The following is a 19,126-nucleotide window of genomic DNA, read 5'->3' as shown; positions in this document are numbered from 1 at the left end:
AGTTTCCTAGGTAAAATGAGGCTTGATAGGTGATTGAAGAGGGGGGTCAGGGAATAGGCAGATACCAGCACTCAGGATGGTAGACTTACACTATTGGACAGATTTATGGGGCACAGAATACATCAGGCAATTTTGAGGTGATGGAAATGTTAAAAGGATGGTGCTGTGGGAGTCCAGTCCTGGGGAGTAGGGCATCGACATGCAGGGGTGGCCTGTGTGGGATTGCAGAGCCCAAGTAAGTCAAGGACAACCGAATAGGACCTGTCTGCCTGGTGGAGATGCGGCATCCAAGCAGGGTAAAGAGCACTGCCTAGAGTTGGGGACAGTGGGAGAGAGGACTGATTCTACTTGGAGGGGTGGATGATTTTAACAAATGTCACACAGGTGATGGAAGTCGGACACTGAAGGGAGAAAACCTACTCAGAACCCTGTGGTACTTAAAATGAGATGCTGGTGTTATACAGATAGATACAGAAATAAGTGTGAGGGGCATGCATGCATGCACACATGTAGGTACATGTGTTTTTGTGTGTACAGATACATATGTGCTTATATGTGTGGATATGTGTACATATATGCGTATCTGTGTGCACATATGTGTGTATGTCTGTGTACTGTATTTGTGTGAGTGTTTATATGTATCATGTGTGTGGATATGTGTGCCTGTATGTGTATGGCTGTAGATATATGTGCATGTGTGTACGTATGTAAATGTGTGTATTGACACATGTATTTATGTGTGTGTATGAATCTGTGTTATGCACATGGGTATGTGTCTGTGTGCATTCACTGTGTGTATGAGTGTATATGCATATGTGTATACTTATGCATAGATGTGTGTGGATATGGTGTTGTATGTGTTTCCATTTGTACCCTGGGAGGATCTGGGAGCCAAAACACCCCTCTGAAAATATGTATACCTCCCATCTAAGTGGATTCTAAATGCCAGTCACTTGAAAGCAACCAGAGTTCTTTGGGGGAAAAGCTGGTTCCTAGGTATCTGAGTTACTTGTCTCATTGCTGAGACAGAATACCTGACACCCAACGTTAAAGGAGGAAAGGTTTAGTTAGCTCACAGTGTGTGAAGGTTTCAGTTCTAGTTGCCTGGCTCCAAGGCAGGGTGGCATGGGAAAGAGGCATTGCAGAGGAAAAATACTTCATGGCAGGAAGAAGGGAGCAAAGAAGGGAAGGGGCAAAGAAGCAGCAAGTGACACCAACAGCCCTCTTTCTGTCCCTTATATTCTATCCAGAGTGGGCGCCCTTACCCCTAGCATCACACCAGGAATCGATCCCAGGTGACACCATTCAGAATCAGCCGCCTCTGCAATGTCCCACCTATGACCACATGAGACTTCGTTGTTGTGGTGGTGGTGGTGGTGGTGGTGGTGTGCACCTACATACAAGCCACAACATAGGATGAAGCTGGCAAAGCCTGCAAGGTCTAGCTGGGCCAGAGAGGAATTAAATGCTAATCAGCAAAAAACTGATAGACATGGGTCATAAGAATCCACTGCCAAAATCAAGAGAAAAATGAAAGAGAAATGTCAGCAAGATGGCAAAGTAAAACTTCCCTTTCTACAAAAAGGAACAAAAAAAAAAAAAAACCTGGCATGATTTGACAAAAATCAACATTTTTTTCAGAACTCTGGAAATTAACCAAAGTTTACAGCAATCAGAAGTGCTATATTTAGTTAAGGAAATCTCACACAAAGAAAAAACAAAAACAAAACCAGCAAGCTCTGGAGAATTTTAACTCACCCCTATCCTATTCTCTGTTTTTTTCAGTTCAGAAGTCAAAATAGCAGCTCAGCAAGTGTTGCCTGTTTTCTCTAATATGTGGGATGTAGGGAGAAAAAAGATAGCAAGACAGCAGAGGGGAGAACACCAGACAAACAGAGAGGAAAAGGGAAGGGGCGGAGAGAACAACCAGGGGACAGCGAGGATCCAAATGTGTTGTGCGCATGTGTGAAAGTGCGAAACCCAGAGCAGAAGTAAAGAGCAAAAGAGCAGCGGTAGGAAGGAGGGAGAGAGGTCGTTCTCAAAGGGGAAGTGGGCCAAGCGATGGCGGGGGGGGGGGGGGGGACAGGATGAGGGACGGAACACAGGAGGCAGCCTATACTCTGGGCACGCACCAACTCCACACAAGGAATGTAAACATTATGTACCACACATGCGTCCTCATAAACCACAAGAAAGTGGCACCGTGGAACCCCACATTTGAAAAATTAACATGGAAATTATAGCAGTCCAGGACTGGGGTCACGGCTTCACCACAGAACAGTGACCTAACATGCACGAGCCCTGGGTTGTGGCGTAGCACCCCAAAAGGAAAAATAGATGTCCAGATTCTTGAAATAGAAAGGGGAACAGAGCTGCCACTCATTCAAAGCTTTATTCCCCGCAAGGAGCCGTTATTGGCTGTGTGTGGTTTCCTGGGACTTCTGTTCTGAAACGCTGGTCTTTACTTCACCACCTGTGGCCCTACCCAATGCTGAAGGACTGTCCCTGAGGTCACTGTCAAATGACTCAATGCTGCAGCTCCCTGAAGTGATGGACAAAAGTTGGGACCAATGACAGCCCAACCAAAAATATATTTTACAAATTTATCGACACAAATTAATTGGATGTATTAACTGGATGTAGGGTGAGATTTTGACACATGCATACAGCACATATCAAATTCAATCTCTTTTTCCACCCATTTAAATTTCTAGAAATCACCATTTTACTTTGAAGGGTTGGTTTTCTTACTTCTCACATAAGAGAAAGAAGATATTTGTCCTTGTGTGTCTGGTTCCATTGCACTTCACATAATGCCTTCCATTTTCACCTATTTTGCTGCAAATGACACAGGATTTTATTCTTTACTGCTTAATAATAGTCCGTTTTGCATATACACGTTTTCTTTATCCATTCATCTGTTGATGGGCACCTAAGCTGGCCCCATATCTTAGCTATTCTCCAGTGTCATGATAAACATGGATATGCAGGAATCCCTTTGGCATACTGATTTCATTTCCTTTCTAACCAACAAACAACAGGAAATAATTAGATCTCCTTAGGAGCTTTGAAAAGTTCTGACAAATTCTTGGGAATCACAGGTATCCATGATTAGGAAAGAGCAGGTAGAGCCCTAAGCACTCATCTCTGGCTGGCCTTGAGCCTCTGTGTTAGCAGGAAGAGAAGGCTAAAGCAAAGCTGCAAATGCCCTGGCTGGGTTGATAAAGAGAATGTGGTCTTTGCATACACTGAAGTACTACCTGCCACAAAGAAAGACAAACCTGAGTCACTTGTAGGAAAACAGATGCACACTGAGACCATAATGCTAAATGAAATAAATCAGACACACCAACTTAAATTGCAAAATGTTTCTCTTATATAATAAACTCATATATAAATAAGGAACAAAATAGAAAATATGTAATGGGAAGTAGAGGAATAGTTCTTTTGCAAGTGGAGAGGGTCCAAGAAATGGAGGGAGTGGAGAGGGAAGGGAGGAAATGGGGATTAAATAAAAGAAATAAGATGTACTGTGTACGGATACCAACTTCACACAAGGAGGGTAAATGTGCATTGCAAACATGCAAAGGGTACAAGTAATACAGAATTTCAAAAAATAAACAGTAAGAAATCACTAGTTAACAGGTTACATATTGTCATCTTAGAAACAGTTGTCCAAATTACAAAATGTAAGCATACAAAGTGGACATTCATACAGTGAGATTGTAGACAGTTCTGTTCAATGATCCAACAAAAACTTAGCAATATGGTTTTCTATCCTACACGCTTAAATACATATGCAGTTATATCCTTTAGAGCACTTTCTTTTCCTCTCCTTTTTACAATAACAATTACACATTTTGGGTTTTATTACTCCCATAGTTCTTACTACTATCTGCAGATATTTTGAAGACATTAAAAAAGTATTATGGTAACTATTGTTTTACAATGTTTTGAAGTCCTGTATCTTTTATACCAGTTTGTTTTGAATGGTTTTATTCTGTTTTATACTCTTTAAAATAAAAAAAGGAAAGAAAAAGGAGAAGAAAAACTGCAACAAAATTTCAAAGCAGGTCAATCGGGGGCAACAATGGTACTTACATTGCACATTGTCATCCCCAAATCATTCACTCAGAGCACAAGGCATCTGCCTTTAATTATCCAAAAAATACCAGTACAAATCTTTCTCTTTAGCAAACTCAGAGAAATCAGTAGTATAACTATCTTAGCTATTTTTATATACATTTAAATACATATATACATGTTTTTTCTTTCAGCTTGTCCCAGTAATGAGATAATATGTGTACACATGTGTATCTTATTTATTTCACTAATGAGTATGTTCTCAAGGTGCATCCATTTACCTATAAAAGTGTTCAGTTTATCATTCTCTATGGTTGAGTAGTACTCATTGTATAAAAATATCACATCTTTTTTATCCATTCCTCAGTTGATGAGCATTTAGGTTGTTTCCAAGATCTGGCTGTTGTAGACTGTGCTGCTATCGGCACACATATATCACTGTGGAATGATGTTTTTAATCCTTTTGGGAAGATACCCAGAAGGGGAATAGCTGGGTCAAATGGGACCTCCAGTCCTAGTTTTTTGAGGAATCCCCACACTGATTTCCCACAGTGGCCAGTTTACACTCCCAGTAACAGAGGAGAAGGGTTTTCCTGTTCCCCCACACTCCCTCTAGCACTTGTTATTGGTTGATTTCTTTCTTTCTTTCTTTCTTTTTTTTTTTTTTTTTTTGTCTTTTTCCTTTTTATCGGTACCAGGGATCGAACTCACGACTGCCTGCTTTCAAGGTAGGCGCTTATGCCGCTGAGCTAAATCCCCAGCCCCTATTGGTTGATTTCTTGATACCAGCCATTCTTTCTGGGATGAGGGGGAATCTCAGTGTTGTTTTAATTTGCATCTCTTGAAAGACCAGTGATCCTGAACATTTTTTCACATATTTATTTGCTGCTTATATTTCTTCATCTGACAAGTGTGTGTTCATCTCAGATGCCTGTTTTTGGACTGGATCTTTAAATCTGGGGGGAATGATATTTTGAGTTCTTTATATGTTCTCAATATTAATCTGAGGAACAGCTGGTTAACATTTTCTCCCATGTTTTGGGCTGTCTCTTCACTCTGTCGGTGGTTTCTTTCACTGACAAAAGCTTTTTAGTATGGTGAGATACCAGTTGTTGATTCTTTGTGATAGTTCCTATGCAACTGGCTTTTGTTCCTAAAGTCTTTGCCTACACTGATGTCTTCTAGAGCTTTAACTACTCTATCTTCCAGCAGACTTAATGTTTCTGTTTTAATATTAAGATCTTTAATCCACCCTGATTTTAGCTTAATACATGGTGAAAGATATGGGTCCAGTTTTAATCTTTGGCATGTGTTTCTAGCCAGTTTTTCTAGCACCATTTATTAAGGATGCTGTGTTTCTTCCAGCGACTGTGTTTGGCTCCTTTGTTAAAGATAAGGTGGCTGAGTATATTGGCAGTTGTTTCTGCATCTTCTAATGTATTCCATTGATTTTCAGGTCTGTTTTTATGCCAGTACCACACCATTTTTATAGCAATAGCTTTATAAGATAATTTCAAGTCAGGGATTGTGATGCCCTTGTCTTGTCTGGATTGCCCAGGATCACCTTTGCTATTCTAGGTCTCCTCTGGTTCTAGATGAATTTTAGGAATGTTTTCTCTAATTCTGTGAGATATGCTATAGGAATTTTGGTTGGTATTGCACTGAATCTGTATAACAGTTTTGGAAGTATGGCCATTTTCACTGTATTGGGTCTTTCTACCCAAGAGGACAGAATATCTCTCCATTTTCTAATATTCTCTTCAATCTCTTTTTTCAGAGTACTGTAGCTTTCAATGTAGAGGTCTTTTGCACCCTTTGTTAGATTGATTGCTAGGTATTTCATTTTTTGCATGCTATTGTAAAAGGTATTGGTTCCCTAATTTCTCTCTCAGTGAGTCTGTTATTCATGTACAAGAAAGTTATTGATTTTTGAGTGTTGATTTTGTATCTAGTTATGTCACTGAATTTGGTTATTAAATCCAGAAGTCTTTTGGTGGAGTTTTTGGGGTCTTCTAAGTAGAGTATCATGTCATCTGCAAATAATGCTAGTTTAACTTCTTCCTTTCCTATCTTTATTCCTTTTATTTCTTTCTCTGTCTAATTTCTGTGGGTAAAGCTTCCAGGACTATGTTGAATAAGAGTGAAGACAGTGGACATGCATGCCTTGTTCCTGACTTTAGAGTGAAATCTTTCAGTTTTTGTCCATTTAATATGATGTCTGTTGGTTTGTCACAGATGACTTTTATCAGATTGAGATAAAGACCATCTATTCGAATTTTCTGTAGGGCTTTTATCATGAATGTATACTGGCCTTTGTCAAAAGATTTTTATGCATCTATTGAGATTATCATATGATTTTTGTCCTTGGTTCTCATAATATGGTGTAATATATATATGTAAAACCATCCTTGCTTCCCTTGGATGAATCCCACTTGATCATGGTGTACAATCTTTTTGATGATTTGTTGCAGTCTGTTTGCCAGTATCTTATTGAGGATTTTTTTTGCATTTATGTTCATTAGGGAGATTGGTATGTAATTCTCTTTCTTAGTTGGGTCCTTCCCTGGTTTTGGAATCAGAGTAATGCTTGATTCCAGGAATAAATCTGGGAGTATTGCTTCCCTTTCAATTTCACTGAAGAGTTTGAGAAGTAGCAGTGTCAAGTCTTCACTAAATTTCTTGTAGAATTCAGCAGTGAGTCTATCTGGATCTGGGCTTTCCTTTGTTGTTAGGTTTTTAATTACATCCTTGATTTCATTCATTGATATTGGGTTATTTAGGATTTTTAAAATCTTCTTGACTCAGCTTTGGTAATTCTTATGTATCTAGAAATCTGTCTATTTCTTCTGTGTTTTCCATCTTGTTAGAATACAAGTTTTCAAAGTAGGGATAGATGATCTTCTGGATTTCTGCAAGGTCTACTGTGATTTCACACTTTTCATTCCTAGTTGTGTGGATTTGAGTCTTTTCTTTCCTTTTTTGGATAAGATTGGCTAAGGATTTGCCAATGGTATTTAATCTTTCAAAGAATCAACTCATTGATTCTTTGTATTGTTATTTTAGTCTCCAGTGTGTTAATTTCTGCTCTGATCTTTATAATTTCTTCCTTTATATAGAAGCTTTTGGCTTAGCCTGCTCTTCTTTCTCTAGAAGTTTGTGGTGCAATATTAAGTTGTTTATATGTTCTTGCTCTGCTTTCCTGATATGGGTACTTACTATGGGTAATACTATGGGTATTTAAACTTCCCTCTTAAGACTACTTTCATTGTTGCCCCACAAGTTCTGAATGTGTTGTATTGTCATTATTATTCAACTGTAAAATCTGTCTAATTTCTTCTATGACCCACTGATTGTTTAGCAGGGTGCTATGTAATTTCCATGTGTTTATGACTTCCTTTGCTAGGGATATCCAATTTCATTGCACTGTGGCCTAATAGTATGCATAGGATAATGCTAGTCTTTTGCATTTACTTAAGCCTGTTCTATGAGCCAGTATATGGTCTATTTTGGATAATGTCCCATGTACAGCTGAAGAGAATGTATATTCTGATATTGTTGGGTAGAACACTCTATAGACATCTACTGTGTCCATTTGTTCAAAAGTTTCATTTAGTTCTAATACTTCATTATTGGCTTTTTATATAATTGATATGTCTTTTTGTGACAGCAGGGTGTTGAGGTCTCCCACTACAATTGTATTAGGGCTTATTTGATTTTTTTCATGCTTGTTAGTAATTGTTTATATAGCTGGATGCACTGGTATTTGTTGCATAAATATTTGTGATTGTTATCTCTTCCTCTTGGATTGTTCCCTTCACAAGAATGTAATGACCTTCTTCATTTCTCTTAATCAGACTTGGCTTGAAATTCACTTTGTCTGTAAATAAAATAGCTATCCATGCTTGTTTCTGAGTTCCTGTTGCATGGAGTATAGTTTTCCAACCTTTGACTTTTAGTCTATGAATTTTTTTAATTAAATGAGTTTCTTGTATGCAGCATATTGCTGGATCTTGCTTCTTGATCCATTCTGCCAGTCTGTGTCTTTTGACTGGTGAACTGATAAATTAACATTGATGGTTAAAACTGATACGTATTGACTTATCCTTGTGATGTTATTTTCCTGCTGTTGGCTCCTCCTCGTGTTCCTTCCCTCTAATTGTTTGCCTTCCCTGGTGGATTCCTTCTGCTGAAGTTCATGGAGATGTAATCCTTATTGTCTCTTTCTAGAATGTTCTTTAGAACATTTTGAAGTGCAGGTTTGGTGGTCATAAATTTCCTCAGCTGTTCTCTGTCATGGAAGTCTCTTATTTCTCCATCAATTTGAAAAACAGTTTTGCAGAATACGTCTGCAAATCTGGGTTGAAAGTTGTTTTTCTTTAAAACCTGGATTACTTCACTCCAAGCTCTCCTTGACTTGAGAGTTTGTGCTTAGAAGTCAGCTGTGATTGTGATGCGCTTTCCTTTATAAGTGATTTGGGTTTTTTTTTTCCCCTAACAGTTTTAAGATTCTATCCTTGTGTTGAATTTCTGGAATCTTGACTATGATATGCCTGGATTTGATTATTGCTAATTGGAGTTCTATATGCTTCATTTATTTGTATGTCACTTATTTGTGTTTTTGCTCTACCAGGAAAGTTTTCTTCCATGATGTCTGTGAACATGTTTTTAATGTCATTTGTGCATCTCATGCTTGTTCATTGACTCCAATTAATCTTAAGTTATTCTTCATCTAACAGCTGCTGGCGATTTCTGATAGCTCCTTGCTAGTTTTGAGAAATCTTTGTTTTCCTGGTTACTAACTGCAATCCTGCCTTCAGCATCTGAGATCCTGTCCTCATGCTGGCCTAATCTGCTTTGAATACTTTCAATGAAGTTTTTATTCTCTTGGATATCTGCTTGAATCTGATTTATGAATTTCATTTCATTCCTATGCTGCATTTTCATAATTTGCTTAAACTCATCTATTTTTTTTTTACCCATGTCTGTTCTAACATCGCTAAGCATCGTGTGAATTTTGGTAATCTCTGTAGTTATTTGAGAGATCATGTCTTAAATCAGCTATTTTAAAGTGGTAAAGGGCTAACAGCAACCATATCTAAAAACTAAAGAAAAGTATGAGAACAACATTTCACCAAATATAGAATGTCAACAAAGAAATGGGAATTATTAAAAGAGACAATAAAAATACTAAAGTTGAAAACTACACTAACTGAGTTAAACACTGTTGCAGAATCCAAGAGATCAGTGAGACTAGTGTGGCAAAATTTACTGGGTTTTAGGCACACACTGGCTCAGTTTGACCTTCTGATGTCCAAAATGGGTGAGCACCAGGATAAAAGAAAGGCTCTAGTTTTACACATTTGGCTGCAGGGCAGGGAGTTTTTAGAAACTGGAGCCAGGGAGCGAATGAGAGTACAGAAGACAGAGCAATTAATAAGTCAGCCTCCAAAGAAGGCAGGGCCTTATGAATCCTGCAGGAACAAAATGGCATGCACTTTGTTTACAGGGCAGAGTTGCCAAGTTCATCTATTCTGGAACAAGAAGTTATGGCTACAGGGGTAGAGAGGACGAGTTTGAGGGGTATTGTTCTACAAGGCCTGCTTCAGTACAGCACTGTCTCATCGTAGATGTGAACAGGTAGAGTAGACTCAGATCAGAACAGAGGTCAATTGAAACTGTCCAGTCTGAAGGACAGGAAGAAAAACAATGAAGAAAAATAAGCAGAGCCTCATAGACTGGTGTGAGCCCATCGAGAATGCCAACAACCCACAGAGTTAGTTGGAGGGAGAAGAGGTAGAGGAAGGGGTAGAAAGAGAACTGAAGCAATGACTAAACATGAAAAATGTACATCTTCACATGCAGAGCTCAGACGACTCCACACAGGAGCCACTGAGCGAGATTCACACCTGGAGACATCATGGTAAAAAGCAAAGACTAAGAGAGAATCCTGAAAGCAGCAAGGGAAGCCTCTCTCTGTGGACAGAGGGCTCCCAAACATAAAAAGTGGATTTCCTCTTAGACACAAGCTCATGAGAAGACAGTAGGACAGTACCACTAAAATGCTGCAAAAACACTGTCAATCAAGAACTCTGGGTTCAGCAAAGCCACAACGCTCTTGAAAGGAATAAAGAACTAATACATCTATAGCGTGAATGAATTTTGAAGGCATGCTCCTCAGGGAAAGAGACCTTGGAGAGCTTTCTTGAGCATGCAAGAGTGCAGCAAGGAGAAGCCACCTGCACAGTGGGGAATGAGCTCCCAAAGCCACAAAATCTGCTGGCACCTCAACCTAGGACTTCCCAACGTCCAGGACTTGGAGAAAGATCTGTCATTTATAAGCTGTTTCATTTATGAGAGCTTGGGATGACAGCCCAGATGTATTGACAGAAGGGTGGACCCTCTCAATGAGCACAGGGGGACACTCGGCTCAGGCCATGACTTGGACGTGCCATAGGTCTGTGTTCAGACACTGTGCAGAAACTGCCACTGTTGTCACGGCCGAGCGTGGTTACGGAGCTGCCTTGTCTAGGGTGAGTGCACTGTGGGATTCTTCACATCTGCAGATGAACAGTGCTCCCCGGCTGGGAGCCTGAGGGTCTTCCCAGGACTTCCTCTCCTGCGAGGAGGTGGGGAGCCTCAGTGACCCTCTGGTCACCTGGGACAGCCAGGAAGAACTGGCTGTGGGCACCTGCAGGTCAGAGGCCACTCTATCCTGAAGGATAAGTAGGGAGCAGTGTCCTGGGGGCCATCGGGAGCAATATCTGAATCTTTAGGGCTGTCACAGTTGAGGATATGGCAGGAGTATGGGATCTGTACTCATTGCCAGTGCACTGTGCTAACCTCATGGTGAGCCCAAGACAGGCTCAAAGCCCCCACACTCAGTGTGAGTTGCAATAGTGCCCTTGGACCCAGAGTTCACAGCAAGCGCATGCCCCACCCTGAAACCCTTCCCCAGCTGTGTCCGGCTCTTCACTGATCCTCTCCATCCCTTTTTTGGGTGGAGTTGGCATCCCCATCTTGTTCCTTGTTCTTCTTCCTGAGTTAGGGAAGAATGGCCCGGGCAGGGAGGTGGTTCCTGCAGAGGGCAAAGCGGGGGCTTATAAAAGCCACAGTCCAGCTGGAGGCCCAGAAGAGGAGAAGAGAGATGCAGGAGATGGCGGGAGAGCATGAGCCTAAAGTGTCGAGGGGCCCTGGTAAGGCTGGACACTCTCTGGTTGCTGCTGGGGAGGGCAGGGCCCGTTCAGGTCTCCATGCTGGGGCTGGGGAAGCAGCTGAGCATCCACAGTTGACTGTGTTCTGCTTATTCAGAGAAGGATACTTTTGAAGGACAGAGATTCACCCAGAAAGATCTTGAGGTGTCCACTCACCGGCCAGTGAGCTTTCCAGGTACCATGTGTATCGCTTGCGGTTGGGGTTGCAGAGGGTCCTGTCCAGCATGGCAGAGAGGACCCAGGTCTGTCCCCAAGCCCCAGTTCTGCCTGTCCCCTGGCCCTGCAGTGCTCCGAGCCCATTGGCTTCTGTTGCTGCTGCTCATCCTCTCCCTGACCATCTGCTTCCTGCTTTTGGTGACCATGCTGGTTCAAGGTGAGTCAAGAGAGGGGACTGGCCCCTGGACACCTGCCTGTGTCCCTTGACACCTTTCCTCTGCTTTGGGCGTGGGGTTCTAGGGCTCGCACTCAGGGCCTCAGTTTGCAGCTGGGATGATCTTTGCCCTGATCCCAAGCCCAACAGGCTTGATTCTGCTGAGATGCACGTTCTTTCTTGAGTGACCGGAAAGGTCCTTGTCCTCTCTGGACTTGTGACTCCATCTGTGAAATGAACTCATCTTCCTGCCCAGTGGGGCTCAGGACCTAGATATCTTGGAGCTAGCTGATCATGGCATGGGGTCCTGCGTACAGCGAGTGTCTGTTTTCTCTTGCAGTTTCCAGGATCCCCAAGTCCCCCCAGGTAGAGGCTCAGGACCATGAGGAGAACCTCAGCTTGGGTGAGGCCTGGGGCAGGGAGGTCCTGCCTGGGAGGGGCCTTTGAGGCTGTGTGATGAGGACTATCCATGGGTGGTGGGGTGCGGCAGGAGGAGGGTGGGTGCTAGCAGTGCTGGGCAAGTCTGAGTGGGCTTCCATGTTCCATTCTGCAAAATGCTCCCTCAGGTCACTGTGAGATCCAGAGCTAATGTTCTCACGGGGATCTTCTCTGCCCCCCCCCCCACATACCATAAAGGCTTTATGATTGAAACCCTTATCTTCTAGCTGCAGCTTCTCAGGGCCCGGTACACTCAAGTCTGCAGCAGCTGAGCCAGATCAATGCCTCCCTGGGTAAGGGTCTGATGCTTGGATTGGGAAGGAGTGGGGGTATTAGGAGAGGCTGTGACCCATCCTCTGTGGCCTCCAGCTTCTTAAGGTCTGAGCTGACACTTGACCAAGGGCCCCCATCCCTGGGATCCCAACACTGTTGGCGGAGGCAGAGCTCTGTCCTGACCACAGTCCTGCTTCCCAGCTCACCTGTGCCGTCCATGTCCCTGGAACTGGGAGCCCTTCCAGGGAAGCTGCTACCTCTTCTCCAGGACACTGGGCAGCTGGGACTCTTCTGTCTCCTGTTGCCAGGCCATGGGAGCCACCTGGTGATCATCAACAGCATTGCAGAGCAGGTGAGCTGTGCAAGGGTCTGCCTGGGTTGGAACAAGTCTAAGAAAGGTGTTTGCTTCCTTTCTCTGTGGTCCAGGTATGCAGCTAGCGTTGGCTTGGAGGAGACACAGCCAGGAAGCTTCCTGGAGGGGGACTCATTTTGAGCTTAGGGAAAGCTCGGGAGGGGGAGCACATATGAGAGTTGTATTTTGACCGGAAAAATTCAGTGCACCTGAGAGATCCCGCCAGCACAATTCCTCCCTTGGTGCAGCTGTGAACCGAGGCACAAGTAAACACTTTTGCTTGTGTGTATGAGCACTAGTGCACATGTCCACAGCAAGCATGCACTTTTCAGTGCCTGGGGGCTCCTGGCAGGGCACCATGGGGACACTGGCAGCCAGGGACAGGTGGCACTAAGAGGTCCTCTCTCACCCAGAGATTCCTGAGCTACTGGGATATCAGGAAAAGTCATGTCATGTGGATTGGCCTCAGTGACCACAACAAAGAGGGCTCCTGGCACTGGGTGGACAACACTCTGCTGCAGCTCAGGTGAGGCTTCTCCAGGGACAGTGCCCAGAAAGGGGTGAGCAGGGGAAAGACCACACCAATCTCAGCCCAGGTTATCAGCAATGGACCATGGAACTTCCTAAACACAGACTCCACCCTCCCCAGGGGGCTTCTGATCTCCCAGCCCTAACAGCTATCCCCAGAATCCACATTTGAATGTGTGGTACTGACTCTCATGGTGGTGAAGTTTGAATGCATGTTTTTGCACAATGTTGTCCTGAATTTCTGAGCACTGTTTGGCTGACACATAGACGTTCACCAACAAAGCCCAGGGACAACTCATCCGAGGGTGGGTTAATGGCCTTTCATAAGTCATGGCTCATGACTCTCTCTCCCTCTTCCTCTCTCCCTCTCTCTTTCTCTGCTGGTGTCCACAGCTTCTGGAAAGATGGAGAACCCAACAACGATGGCAACCAGGGCTGCGTGCAACTGGCTGAGAATACCTGGAGTGACAATAGATGCACTGCACAGAACTTCTGGATCTGTGAAAAGCCCTTGACTCCTTGCCCTGGTCTCTGAGGGTCTCTGCTGCCTCTGCCCCCTGAGGCCAGCAGCCTCTGCTCACTCTTCCCCATCCCCAATGTCCTTCTGAGCTCCCACTGGTCTTGCAGGGAGATCTTTGAAACTCTGAAACCTCTCTCCTCAGACCCCTTCCTTCGTGGAGCAAAGTTTATCCCTCCTCCCACATTGGGTGGCCTCAGTCCCTCTGTGCATTCACTGGGACACCATGTAGTCTCCATCCCCTACTCCAATGGGTGAAATGAAACAGTGAGATGAAATGGAAATTGATGCATGGGATGAGATATTTTATTCTAGCCATCTTGTTTCCTTGCTACTGTTTTAACCACTATGTAGCAGTAATATACCTGCTACTCACTAGTATATTGTCCTCTTTTAATATCTTCTGTTCTGCTAGTATATATTTTATGTTCCTGGGACTGGTTTGATCAGTGTGTTTGATAATCTATTACCCCTTTTTTCCATTTGTCTCCTCTCTCTCATGCATTAATTCATGAAACATTTATTCATTCAGATTCCTTAAAAGGTTCTTCACTGAAGTTTTATGATTGTCTTCATATAAAAAAACAGCATTCCTTGTAGATGTGCATATGGGTGTTGGGGCCCTCCAGTAATAAATTACTGCGAACTTGGTGGATACAACAGAAACATAGTATTTTACTGTTGTGATCCCTGGTGCCTCTTACACCCTTGCTCACTCTCAGCAGGTGACACTGGGCAGTGGGCAGTGGGCAGGGGGCGAGCAGGCCCTGGAATCCTCACCAGGCTGCATGGTGCCACAAAAGACCCTCCAGGAGGCATCACAGGGACCACACCTCCTGCCCTGCGCCTCGTGCACCTGCCTTCCTGTCTCTCCCTACACGGTCCATGCTCTTGTCAGGCTCTAAGGGTTTAGGGAGTGGCTAAGCCAGCTGGAGACAAGGCAGGCCCTGAGTGAGAAGCCAACCAAAGTCCCCTGAGTCAAAACTAAAAGTCCAAACTGGTGGTTCATACCATACTCGCACTCTGGAAGGCCAAAATAGGAAGATCAAAAGTTAAAGCCCAAACTGGACGTGGTGGCTCACGTCTGTAATCCCAGAACTCAGGAAGCTGATGCAGGAGGATCCGTGTAAATTCAAGACCAATGTGTGCTACCAAGTGAGCTCAAGGTCAGCCTGAACTGCATAGAGAGACCCTGTCTCAGAAAAAAAAGTTAAAGCTGAAATTTAGCCAGGTTGTCCCAAATTACTTTTTTGAGAAAAGGGATTGGGGATACAGTTCAGTATGAAATCTGCTGAGTTCAATCCCTAGTGAACAATACAGACCACGAACTGATGGGAGGTAGGAGACACCAAACTTGTCCTAGCAAACAAAGCTATAAAACCATCAGGGCCTGGTGCCTTTTTGATTAAATATTTCTCTTTTGTCCTTTTCATCCTTTCCATGATTCTTGGCCTTTCTAGACTTCTTTAATTTTCTTGGTTATTTTCTGGGTAGCTTGTATCACTGTGATATATTTTTCTTTGTTTTTTTTTTTCCAAGTGAGACTCCCTTTGTCGGACTATAGACTATGTGATAGCAGAATCCTTTTCATTATTACCATCTCTCCTGTATTGTCAAATGGTAGATGTTCAATTAGTCACCTGTAAATGTGTGATTTTGTGGAATGAATGGAGTGGTCAGAAAGTGGATCCCTTGGAACTTCTCAAGCCAACACTGATGTAGTATGTGCAGTGGCTCTGTCAGGTCCCAATCGTGTAGAACCTGTTGAGATTGGGGTCAGGACACAGTTGGACAGGCGTGTAGGCAAGGGAGGGGTCTCTAGACTCCAGGACTGAGGTGGCTGGTGACTGACACTCCCGTAGTGTGCTCCAGGGTTGATCAGTGGAGGGTGTGAGGAGCGTGTTCCAAGTCCAAGGAGATCACCACACAGTAACCTGGAGCTGTCTGACCACTGGACCCTCCACAATTAGATTCACTTAGCACACTTTATGATTGACCATCCTTTGACTGAATAATTTAACTTTTCAATTTTACTTTTACATTTTCAATTGACAAACATACTTGGAAATATTTATGGGGTACACTGTGGTGTTTTGTTGTATTGTACATGCTGTAAAATGACCAAATCAGTCTGATTAACATCCATCACTTCACATATTTAGGGGGAAGAATATTTTAAATGCATTCTTTTTTTGTGTTTTAATTTCATTTTGTTTCTACTTTAAAGAGAAAAAAATTAAAACAAAGTTTCACAATAAGTTAATAGGAGGGTAACAATGGTTAATACATTGAGTATTGTTAACTTTAAATTAGTTGCTCAAAGTACAAGATACTAGTATTTAGTTGTCCAAACAATATTAGCATAAAACTTTCTTTTTCAGTGAACTAAGAAACATTAGTAGTATAACTAGCCTAACTTTTATATATATATATATATATATTTCCTTTCCTGATTTTCTCCATTCCTCCATCCCAGTTTCTCTTTCCTTTTGAAGTTTCTTCCCATTTTACAGTATCTATTGTACATTTTGGATCTTATTTACTCTTTCAGCTTTACACTACAGTGACAGTATGATGTTCACATATGCATATCTTCTTGTTTTGTTTTGAGACAGGATCTCATATGTAGTACAGGCTGGCCTCAAACACATGATGAACCTCTTGCCTGAGCCTGCCAAGTGTCGAGATTGTAGGAGTGTGCCATCATGCCTAGCAGTGCATTCTTCTAGCATTTGAAAGAATCAACATTACAAATAAATAGTAAATTGCAAAATTTGCCTGGGAGGAAAAAAATCCATAGTCATCTAGAAATGAATACATATTGGCAGAATTTGAATACATAATCTGATGAAGTCTTCAATTATAAACTGCATAGCTTACAAAGAAGAAAGAAATGTCTCTGAGGAAGATAATTTAATTGCCAGGAATGATAGCACATACCTATAATCTCAGAACTCTGGGAGGCTGAGGCAGAAAGACTGCAAGTTACATCCAGCCTGGGCACGTTAGTAATGTAGCAAGACCCTGTTGTAAAACAAAGTAGCAGATTAATTAATTAATTAATTAACTGAATTCATTGAAATAAAAGTTATAAAAGGAAAAAGGAAACAATTTAACCACATTAAAAAATATAATAATCTATTTTTTTATTTTAAAGAGATTAAGACAAAAGAGGTCAGAACAAAGCAGATCACAACAGAACAATGTAAGCAACACAGCACTTCACCACAAGACAACTGGATATTAACAGTAGCTACCCTAATGTCTTTTTCTTTGAAACAGGTGAGCATACCTTCACATACAATAATATCAAACATAACAAAGTGGTATAAAACTATTCAAGAGAATGAAAGTATTACAGGGCATTTAGAACCAAATAACAGAAAATGAACCATGACTACTATATTATCTCCTTTTCCATAAAAAATTTGTTTATACCATCACACATATGAAAATCCAATAATACACAACATGATAGAACCAGTGGAAACAGAAGAACAAAATCATGGTATAACTTCAAAGCAAAATGATATTAAATCATCAGTGGATGCCACAATATCTTGTTTTCTTCAAAATAGCAGTTCATATCATCACACATAATAAAATCAAACAAAACAATAAAATGATTCCAACTAATTAATGAAAATATTATAAAAGGCTTCAAAGCAATGTAATGGGGAATCATGATTACCATAAACTCTTTTGTACTCATACCATTTCTTACACTAGAGAGGACTATGTGGTATTTATACATGTGAGTTTGATTTATTTAGCTTATGAGTATGGTCTCAACTAACATCCATTTATTTATAAATATCTCAGTGTGATCCTTCTTTATAGCTACGTAGTAGTCCATTGTATAAAAATACCACAACTTTTTTATCCATTCCTCAGTTGATGGACACTTGAGTTCTTTCCAAGATCTGGCTATTACAAGTTGTGCTGCTATAAAGATGGGTGCACATATATCACTGTGGTATGATGCTTTCAGTTCTGGGAATATGCCTAGAAGTGGAATAGCTGGAACAAATGGGACTTCCAATCACAGGTTTCTGAGAAATCTCCAGACTGACCTCCACAATGGTTGCACCAGTCTACACTCCCACCAACAGTGCAGGAGAGTTCCTTTTTCCCCATAGCCTCTCCAGCATTTGTTGTTGGTGGTTTTCTTGATCCTGGCCATTCTTTCAGGGTGAGATGAAATCTCAGTGTGGTTTTAATTTGCATTTCTCTAACGAGTAATGATGGTGAACATTTTTTCATGTATTTATTTGCTGTTTGTATTTCTTTATCTGAGAATTATGTATTCATCTCAGATGCTCATTTTTGGATTGGGTCTTCGAATTTCGGGGGTCTGATTTTTTTCAATTCTTTATATGTTTTAGACAGAAGTCCTTTGTATGACAGACAGTTCACTATGAATTTTTCCCAGTTTGTGGGTTTTCTTTTTACTATGATGGAGATTTCTTCAACATACAGAAACTCTTTAATAAGATGTGATCCCAGTTACTGATTCTGGGAAGTATTTCCCACATGGTTTGATTCCTGTTCATAAATTCTCTACCTATGCCTATATCTTCAAGATTTTTACCTACCTTGTCTTCCAACAAATTTAGTGATTGTTTTAATATGTAGATCTTTGATCCACTTAGATTTTAATTTAGTATATGGTGATAGGCATGGGTCTAGTTTTAGTTTTTGACATATACAGAGCCAGTTTTTCCAGCACCATTTATTAAAGAGATGGTCATTCTTCCAGTGAATGTGTTTGACCCCTTTATCAAAGACAAGGTGGTTGAGTGTGTTTGTATTTGCAGTTGTATCTTCTACTCTATTGTAATGATTTTCATATCTGTTTTTATTCCAGTACCATGTTGATTTTATTACAGTATGTAACTTCAGGTCAGGGATTGTGATGTCTCCTGCCTTGCCTTTGCTGCTTAGAATTGCCTTTGCAATTCTAGGTCTCTTCCAGGGCCAGATCAATTTTAGGAGTGGTTTTTCTAGATCTATGAGGTATGTTAATGGTATTTTCATTGGGATAGCATTGAATCTGTGTAACAGTTTTGGGAGAATGGCCATTTTCACAGTATTTATTCTTCCTATCCATGAACAAGGGATGTCTTTCCATTTTCTGAAATCACCTTCAATTTCTTTTTTCAGGGTATTATAATTTCCCCTGTATAAATCTTTTACTTCTTTCATGAGATTAATTCCTAAGTATTTCAGTTTTTTTGGATGTTAGTGTGAAGGGTGTGGGTTCTCTTATTTTTCTCTCAGTGACTTTGTTGTTCATGTATAGGAATGTTATTGATTTTTTAGTATTGATTTTGTATCCAGCTACATTGCTGAAT

The 19,126-nt window shown here is 41.5% G+C and overlaps 1 pseudogene; it reads left to right on the top strand.

Moving 5' to 3' along the window:
• The first annotated feature begins 2,091 nt into the window (after positions 1-2,091).
• Positions 2,092-14,060, top strand: LOC100717455 (CD209 antigen-like protein E; annotated as a pseudogene).
• Positions 14,061-19,126: the final 5,066 nt, after the last annotated feature.

Source organism: Cavia porcellus, unplaced genomic scaffold (genome assembly GCF_034190915.1).
Source record: "Cavia porcellus strain 051 isolate PalLab524CR breed Dunkin Hartley unplaced genomic scaffold, mCavPor4.1 scaffold_17, whole genome shotgun sequence".
Lineage (NCBI taxonomy): Eukaryota > Metazoa > Chordata > Mammalia > Rodentia > Caviidae > Cavia > Cavia porcellus.
This window is presented reverse-complemented; position numbering and strand designations above follow the sequence as displayed.